This window comes from Cuculus canorus, chromosome Z (genome assembly GCF_017976375.1).
Source record: "Cuculus canorus isolate bCucCan1 chromosome Z, bCucCan1.pri, whole genome shotgun sequence".
Taxonomy (NCBI): domain Eukaryota; kingdom Metazoa; phylum Chordata; class Aves; order Cuculiformes; family Cuculidae; genus Cuculus; species Cuculus canorus.
In genome coordinates this window covers 26,550,963-26,560,112 of record NC_071441.1, presented here as the reverse complement: position 1 = coordinate 26,560,112, position 9,150 = coordinate 26,550,963, and positions in this window count along the sequence as shown.

Sequence of the window (9,150 nt, the reverse complement as noted above, 5' to 3'; positions counted from 1 at the left end):
GAGTTCACTCCCCACATTCACTGTGACAGCCTGACAACTGATATCACACGGCCACAGCTAGGAGTGGTTTATTACTTTCAGTAGGATTTATTTAATTCAGCCTCAGAGTCTAAGGAGGTGGGAGAAGAGATTCAACTCAAAATTAAATTGTTGTAGGAGTCCTTTTAATGTAAGAAAATATGGAGAGAAGGGATACGGAGACAAGGCAGAAAAGCAATAGTTGGAAAAAAAAATGTAAAGTGAATAGGATTATTAAATGCAATGTGTCATGGAAGTGAGCTTGCTAAAACATGTATGAAACAAAAAAGTACAGGAAAAATAATAGCAACAGACTTTTTTTACATATGCAATAAGATATGAATAAAACTTCTGTGTCTGAAACATTAAAGGAGTACAGGCTATATGATTTCTTCTGAAGCATAGCTTTTAAAAAGGAAATTTAAATAAAAGCTTAGATAAATAATTCCTCAATATTGTCTTTCCAACAAAAAATGCAATAGAAACAGCTTTTTATCAAATAAATATTATTTGCTTTCCATTACTCAAACATGGTATTATTTTCCAAATGAACGGGGGGGTAAAAAAAAACAGTGATTTTTTATAAAAACAGACATAAACAGAGGAAAGATTAACTGAGTTTTTCATGACTTTCTTCTATGAGCCCTTGTTAAAGAAGATAGTATAAATGAAACTACGAGAGCTGCCTGTTGTGCTTAAGGATTCCAAACTGTGAACAGTTCGCAGCCCAATCCTCCTGTTTGATCAGGAATTTTCCTCTCTAAACAGGGCCATCAGAAAGCAGTCATTTCTTCCACACAAACCCCTAAGTTCCAAACAAGGAAGTCCTGCCTTTCATTGATCATGGTGAAATTAATTTATTCTTGGAATGCTAACATGGGAAACAAATGGAATGGAAACAGGTGAACATGATTAGAAACTGTGCTAATCTCTACCTTTTACATAATTAACACTGGAGTTCTTTTGGGCCTCTTGTCCTAAAAGATTTTTTTTGAATCGGTGAAGGTTCATCTCACTACACCGTGGACTACTAACACTTTACTGGGTACTTCAGCTGTTTCTCAGGCACATGTACCATCCAGTCCGCTGAGAAAGTGCACAAAGCTTAGTAGAAACTCAGAGCAGCGTCCGAGCCTGCAAGGAAGTAAAATGTCCTTCCCCTGCAGGATTGGCAACTGCTCAACATCCACAGGGAAGCCTTTCATGTTTATGAAGTTTTATTTTCTATTAGAAAGCAATTTGCTGAATAAACTTAGACAGTTAACCTAAGTGGGATATGCAGCATCTCCTTGAAAGTCAACATGATGACAAGCAATAACCTCAAATAATAATAGCAGTGAGATTAAATCATCCCATGCTTGTCCTCCAAGGAGAGTGGGTGTACAAAATATACTCCTTTTGATATTCCACAATTTCCAGGTTAATATCTGCAGTGAACTTAGACTGAATCAGAATAGATGAAGTGGAGGCCATGTATTCACACACGAATGATGGCATTTTGTGACATATGTGCTTCATTCGATTTGGCCACATACCCTAATTTTCCTGTCCTGAACAAGATGTGTAAGAGACTTGAAACACTTGAAGATCTCTCATAGTCACTTCCTTTATGGATGAAGCATCATGATTTTGCCTCTCCTCTTAAAAAGAAAATCACTTGTTAATGACCAATAAACACTTCAGCATTAGCATATCACTCAGAAGAGAAGGGTCACTTGGGGACTGAAGGAGAACAAGCCAGTACACAGCAGTTTATCATCTGTGTATCATTGCACAGAGTCAATTTGCTTTAGCAATGGTTAGAAACGAAAGACTGCAATGAATCTCAGTAAATTACTGTTCTGTCAAAATTGCAAGTAATCTGCACAGGCAAAATGTCAAGAAATCCAGATATATAACAAAAAAAAAAATATCCTGAATCAAATACTCTGCATAAAAAAGAGACATCACTGCCACTAATCTGGAAGTCTAGTATTCACATCTTCCAATCATTAATTACATTCTGTACTTTTAGTCAGATCTGGGCAGCTTCCTTTAAAACTATTGCTCTCATATGTGAAGCCAAAACAAGCTATCTTTGAGCTTTTATGTTATATATTCACAAACAATTTAAGAATTTCAGGTAATCCTTCTAAATGAAAACATAAAGTCTCGGGGCCATATACCTTCTCACAATAGAAATAAGTGCTTGTAAGGGATAGGATTCAGGCTTGAAAGTGTAATTTCTATCCTGTTTGCCTCTCTAGCTTTACAAAAGGCACAGTATGTGCCTTATGTAATTTCAATGTAACTGTGGTAGCAATCATGAAGTTAATTATTAGATAGTGTAAATAATTTAATCTCAAATTACTTCATCTCCTACAGTAAAAAAATGAGATACTTCAAAGACCATCTCTCTCTGCTGTACATACATTTCACTTAACTGCAAACATTTTAGAGTCTTCTCTGAGCCTAGCAAGCACTTGATGAGAGTATATCTTTCCAACCACAAAAATTCTCAAATCCACTGTCAATATCAATCTGGTTTGACGGATAGTTTTCTGAAGTGGTGAAAAAAATAAAAGTTGATAAATGAATGGTCAAAGGACCAACTGAGAAAAAGGTCTACAGGGCAAGTTTGCACCTTTTTTGCATAGAAAAAAAGACTTTGTGAAATCTCAAATCAATTTGGAATTCATTCCTTCTTACAAACCAAATGAACTCGTGAAAGGAAACAGGTCCGTTAAGTGTTACAACCCAAAGAAAGGAAGATAGGGGATCCTAACAGTAAGATACAGATCTTAGTTCCAGGCCTCAGAGAAGTGCTTGCAACTTTTCATTCATTATGATAAAAACAGTGGGAGACAGGGACATGCTCCACGAAGAGAAAAGAACCTTAAGGTTTACTGAAATTGTGTACTCTATTTTTTGGAGGGGAGTAGAAAAACCCAAGCACTACTGAAAAAAAAATCTCTACCTTCATTCCACAAATGATTGACAATTTTTATCAAAGTTTGCAAAATAACTTCTAACGAGTTTAGCCCCTGAAAGTATATGCTTAAAACAGATTCCTTGATTGAGGCATTATGAATACAACTCTCTAATGCCATATGTACACAAAGTAATTAGCAGAGCATTAACTTAGATCCTCTATTCAAGTTTCTAGAACAGTTTCAATGGACCTATGTTTCATGAGCTGGACTAACAACTTCGAAAACCCCACAATTTGGGAAAAAACCTTCTGTGCTTGGTCACTGGATAAAGACCATACTTGCTATTTTCAAGTTAGAGCAAAGTCACATTCATTGCACTTGGATACTCAGAGGCTGAAAATGGTCCTAAGTATCAGAAATATCATAGAAAGAAGGATCTCTGAAATTCACAATAATGGGAGTATTAGATGATGTTATTCCATCATCTTTTCATCATTTAAGGAAACTAAATAAAAAGAGGAGAATCATCACCTAAGCCCATACTTAGCACTCTTTCTTAGCCCCAATGTAGTCTGTTCTTTGCAGCTCAGGTGCACGGAAACAAGTACTTTTCTACTCCAGTCGTAAGTTATGTAACACAAATAAAAGATGACACACCAACAAGAAAACTGAGGTGTTTCTAAATAACTACAAATCTTCCCTGGACAGTTTTTCAGTGTAATCCAGAAATTAAATCATTGCACTGGAATTCAAGAAAGCTTGAAATAGAAGTTGATATCTGCCCCACAGGCCACCTCGGATGATTTTGTATGTGTCACTTGGAACAGCATTTAGAAGCACATAAACACTCTTGCATTTGCTATGAGGAATCAAGGTACTTAATTCAAGGTCCTCATGTTGATTCTTGGACTATAAATATTACTTTTGGTTATCAACCCTCAGTTAGTTTTCGGAGTTTTCTAAGATGCTTAAAGACATTCATACTATTCCATTCTGTTCTGGTTTTTTTAATACTTCTTTTACATTTAGCTCTTAAGATTGTAGTCAAAGGCTATTTTGATTAATGGAAATCTTGAACTTGCTTCTCTATGTAAACATAGTCCTTTCCATTGCTCTCTGTCTTTAACAAAACTTCTTACTTTGCAGTGGTGCTCTCTAAAGAACCATGATGACAACCACAGAGAGTCACAACGCTGCAGTTGGGAGTATGGTGTACCCCATGCTTACAAGACCACAGGGTTTCACAGGGCTGTGGACTGTTGTAGAAGGTGAAAAAAATGATTATTTCATTGATGTTTAGAGCTTTAAATGAATAATTGAGGCTCCTCAGAATTATTTATTGGTACAAGTAAGAGTTTAAACTTAAATATTAATTTTATTTTAAGTATTTCCCCCCCCGCCCCCCAGGAATTAAATATCTAAATAAGAAAGTCTGCAGCCTAGTTCAGAACCAAGAAGACCTCCACATGGATTGTAATATGATGACTCTGGGATCCTAAATGTGTGGATTAACATAGGTCTCACAAATTAGAAAAGAGAGTTAATGGAATATCTGCTCTGGAGGTAGCAGATTGGAAGTGCAGACAAGATTGATAGTAGGCCCAAGTCACACCATAAAGGGGCAAGCTGGGGAGATTTCAATTACTAAACTCCATCAAACATTTACTTAGCTGTGTTCAAGCTTTGATTTTTGAAAAGATCGTAACTTCAACAAACAAGATAAGTTTACATGAAGACAGCAGAAGGTAACCCTAGGAAATTGCAAATACTTGGTTAAATTTCTCAGAGATTTAATCTGTACAATTTTACACTGAAAATTGAGTATTTTGGCCTTAGTAGTATCTGAACTACTTTAGGTGAGTGCCTATTACAGCTAAATATAAAGTAATGCTCATATAGAAAGCTTCATGGCTTTAACAATATGCTTTAACAAACCTGTATGATGCCGGCTATAACTTTGACAGTAATCCTTCCATTTAAGTGAAAAACAATTGTAATTACTTGGTCATAGGCGTAATTTCACTTTAACATGATTCCTGAAGGATTACAGGAATGTGTTTATTTTCAGTGATTGTTGAGCAAATGGTTCAATTAAACAAAATAAGTTGAAAACTCCATAAAATTCTACCTTTTTCTAACTGAGATTTCTTTGTACCTGAAAGAAGGAAAATATTGCCCTCTTTATTAAATTTATTCAAAGACAGCTGAAGAATACAAATAACAAAAAACTAAAAATGATCATTTGGCTAATCAGACACAAGATAATATATCTGGGAACTTATTCATTCTTTCTGTCAGAAATATGACTATGTAAAATTACAAATAATCAAGGAAGAAATGCATTAAAAAATTAACTACTTGCAAGCAGAGACAATTAATTCATTAATAGCAATGATTGATTTAACCAGCTATAGTTTTATTCGTATTGGTTTCCAAACATTTCTACACCACACTCATGAACAAATTATACAGGAAAAAAACTCACACACATATTTTTAATACATATTTTTAAAAGAAAAAGAGTCAATTACTTAAGAGAAAATGTCAGTATGTGCTTTCACAAACAGCCAAAAGTGTTACTTCTTCACTAAACTGTTCAACCCTAATTTTGTTTTTCTCCTCCAGATGATTATTCTCCTTCTAGTTCTTCCTCATTTACGATTTAAAAGAATAAACTGAAGAAAAGTAAGACAACAAGGAGGAGTAAGAAGCAAAAGATGAATATGTAAAATAATTTAAATGCTTGTTTCATTTTCTCTTTATCTAGTGTCGTCTCAGGAAGTACTGGCCAAGTATGTAAATGACTGGCAGGGAGGCAGGGTGGGAGGGAAAAAGTAAGAGGGCATCTTACAGTTCTGCCCAGGTTGTTTTTTCTCAAGCCTTCTCCCACAGAGAGGTAGTTCACCTCAAACAACATCCTCAGTGGTACTCAGGCACTGGTTTCACAGCCACCTTCTCCAGAGTCAACTCTGCTCCTGAAAAGGGCTGCCTCCTTTGTCCCACTGCTTTTGCAATGCTGATTGCTAGCTGGAGAGGTTACCTGATCTGTCTTGCTGTGCATCTGCAGCAAAATATCATGCAAGGGAGGCAAAAGGGCAGAATCAACCTTTTTACTGGAAATCTAGTCTTTTTTCTGGATTAAAGTACCTCTCTGCCCACAGTTTCAGTGCAAGTCAAGACTGCAGAATCAGTCCCTTGATGTTGTCCAACTAAAAATTTCTTTCCCAACAGAAATTTATCTTATCTTCTTATGAACTTGTGAATAACGTAAATATTGTCATGTCTTTTCTATAGCTGTGAATACCGAACCGGTTTTAGAAAGATGCCTCAAGCTAACCTGAAAGGCAGAGTCTTAAAGAAAAAGTAACAATTCAAAAGCTCCTGCTTTTCAGATCTCCATTAATTATGTTACCTGAGTTATTCTATCTCTTGGTACTAGGAATCATACAGCAAAATTTTTAAAACATGATCTAAATAAGACCAATAACTTAACATACAGCTTTAAAGATGTACTTCACAATGAAAAAGGAGCTTTTAAGGTTATATTTTTTAATTAAAAATCATATTTAGAGAATTATGTTTAAGCAAATTTCTGTCAAAGAAAAGTGTAAATGTGAAATTTTCAGCACTGCAACTTTCATTGTCACATGGGTGTATACAATAAGATGCACACCCTTTTTATTTAAAATAGATTGTTAAACAAAACATATGACAGTAACACTAATTAAGATGAAGCCTTGTGTCTGTGCTTACCCACTTCTGGTGTTTGCTTTCGTTCACATGTGGTTTTTTTCCTAATCACTGACATTCCAAACTAAACCAAACATTTTTTTACCTGAATCTGTGACGAGGCAATAATCTAGCCTCTTCAAGAGCATAATGATAATCCTAATTCACCAAACAAATTCTCCCTGAAGATTACAAACACCAGACTAGAATTGATTTTTGTAACCTGTGCCATCAAAGGCACCTTGTTATTTTCTCAGAAAGCAAAGGATTGTATTTGGCTGTTGACATCTATAACTTTATTAACAAGACTGGAATGCTTAAGTTCTCATTTTTGTAGCATTTCAAGATATTTTTCTGATCTTTTTATATAGAGAGTAGCATAGGGAGATATAAGGAGCTGCCTGTGCTGATTTATTACTACTCTGGAGTCATGCAGGAATAATTAGAATCATATCTAACATGTAATTGGCAACATCATTCTGCATAACCTCATCTCTCTGTCTTTATCCATAATGCCAGTGTCACAGGCAATCATCCCTGCAAAAATATGAAATACAGTTTGAGTGTGTCCTCGCAGACTAAATCTTATTTTCTGTTGCTACTTTGGTGTAGTAGCTAAAATCAGTGGAAGAAACCAGCTTAGATTCACTGTTTCCCAACAGTTTTTACCTCTTCCCCCCAAAAAACTGAAAAATCAATAAAATTTCATAAAAATAAATCTAGTTCATTTTGAAATAAAGTATTTCATCTCTAGTTAGCAGGGAAAAATCAAGCTAATATAAAAGGCTTAACTTGAAGCCTACGTATTGCTAGTTACACCAACCTAAGCAAGGACCTTCAGTTGCTGTTCCATCACTCTGCTTGTGATCCTACACAGTGAACTGGATTAGAGAGTCAATCTGGCTGGAAAGTAAGCATTTAAATCAATACTTCACATCATGTTGTTAGCTTTCAAAGGGAGATGATTCAGTTTTCCAACTTTCAGAAGGGTGTTCTAGCTCCCAAGGTTCATTCCCTCTGGTAGAAAAAGACTGTAATTGCACAACATAAAATGGAACCAGAACAGCTAAGAGGGTTCCAGAATATCTGTGTGCACCCATTAGATGTTAAATCTGCTTTGGCCAAATTATCTGAGCCACCTAGAGAAGGAAGAGAAGGAGTAACTATAGGTATGAAAATATTTTATTGGAAATTAATATGAAAATTTATATTATTCATTCTCCTTGCACGAGTTAAGAGCAGTTTATGCCTTTATACATACCCAACATAGAACATCGGTTACAGTAGATTAAGACTCTAGGAATAATATGGTGGTCTGTGAATAAATCAGGTTGACAGACTTTTACAACCTCTCTCTAAAAATGAGAGAAATCTGCCTGTAACCTTGTGATGTAGGTGTGATACAGCTTTTGACCTTTTGTGCTTTTCAGTATAAGAATTCTTACATTTTCTAGCATAATGACATTTTTTCTGAAAATTACATAAATATATGTTAAATGTTAATAGTCCGTATGATGTTTCACATAAACAAGCTACTCTAGATCAATTTTTCCCAGATCTTTTAGTTCACACATTTCAGATGTTAAAAATAGCCTGTCAACCTTGAATGCAAAGCTACCAAGCCAGATTTACAGAACTACCAATTAAAAAATATTCTGAGTTTCTTTGAAAAGCTACATTGAGAACCACTGTAAGTTAGTTTTTGCTGTTATTTTTTTAAGAATGAGGAGTCAGGCGATAAAAAAGGAATAAGATTTTATTTCAAATCAAAATGAATGAATGTATGTATGTAATATACACTGTGAGCCACAAAACCTTGTTGTGTAACAGTCACAGTGGCATTTCACTGTCACATCCACATGAATCCCAAGCCATTGGAGTCACTTTAATTTCTAGTGCCTTAAGAGAAAACTTTTATTTTTTTCCCACCATGAAACTCATTTACCTCTTCCTTTTTGAGAGGTTGACTCTTGTACTGTGGGAGAAGCATTTATTCAGTGAGCACAAAAAACAACAGAAAGGTACTGGGTCCCCAGCTTGCGCCTTCTGGCTCCTAGTCTCACTGCTGTTTGAATATTGTGCAAAGAGCATAGATACTTCTCCTTGCATCACAAGTTCAGAAGGAATGTAGGTGCTGTGACAGGAGGGAGGTTATTAGAGATGCTTATTGTATAAAAAGCTTAGAGCTATGTTCCTTCAGACTGGCAGTTGAAGAGCACTCAGCTAGCCATGTTTGCTTTGTGGCCACAGAGTAGGTGGAACTGGAGGTGGAATGAAAATAACTATACCTCCTATACAAGTGGAAACATGAGGCAAACATTTAAGCCAGGATGCTTAGGATTTAGCCTAGATTTCACAGTGTCAACTAGTTATTTAAAACAAAAAAGCAAAATACCTTATCTCATTGAGTCAAAAATGAAAGCTTTTTTCCTCTCTCTCTCTTGTTGAAACACAATAAATACCTTACATTTTAAAACAGATGTTACATATG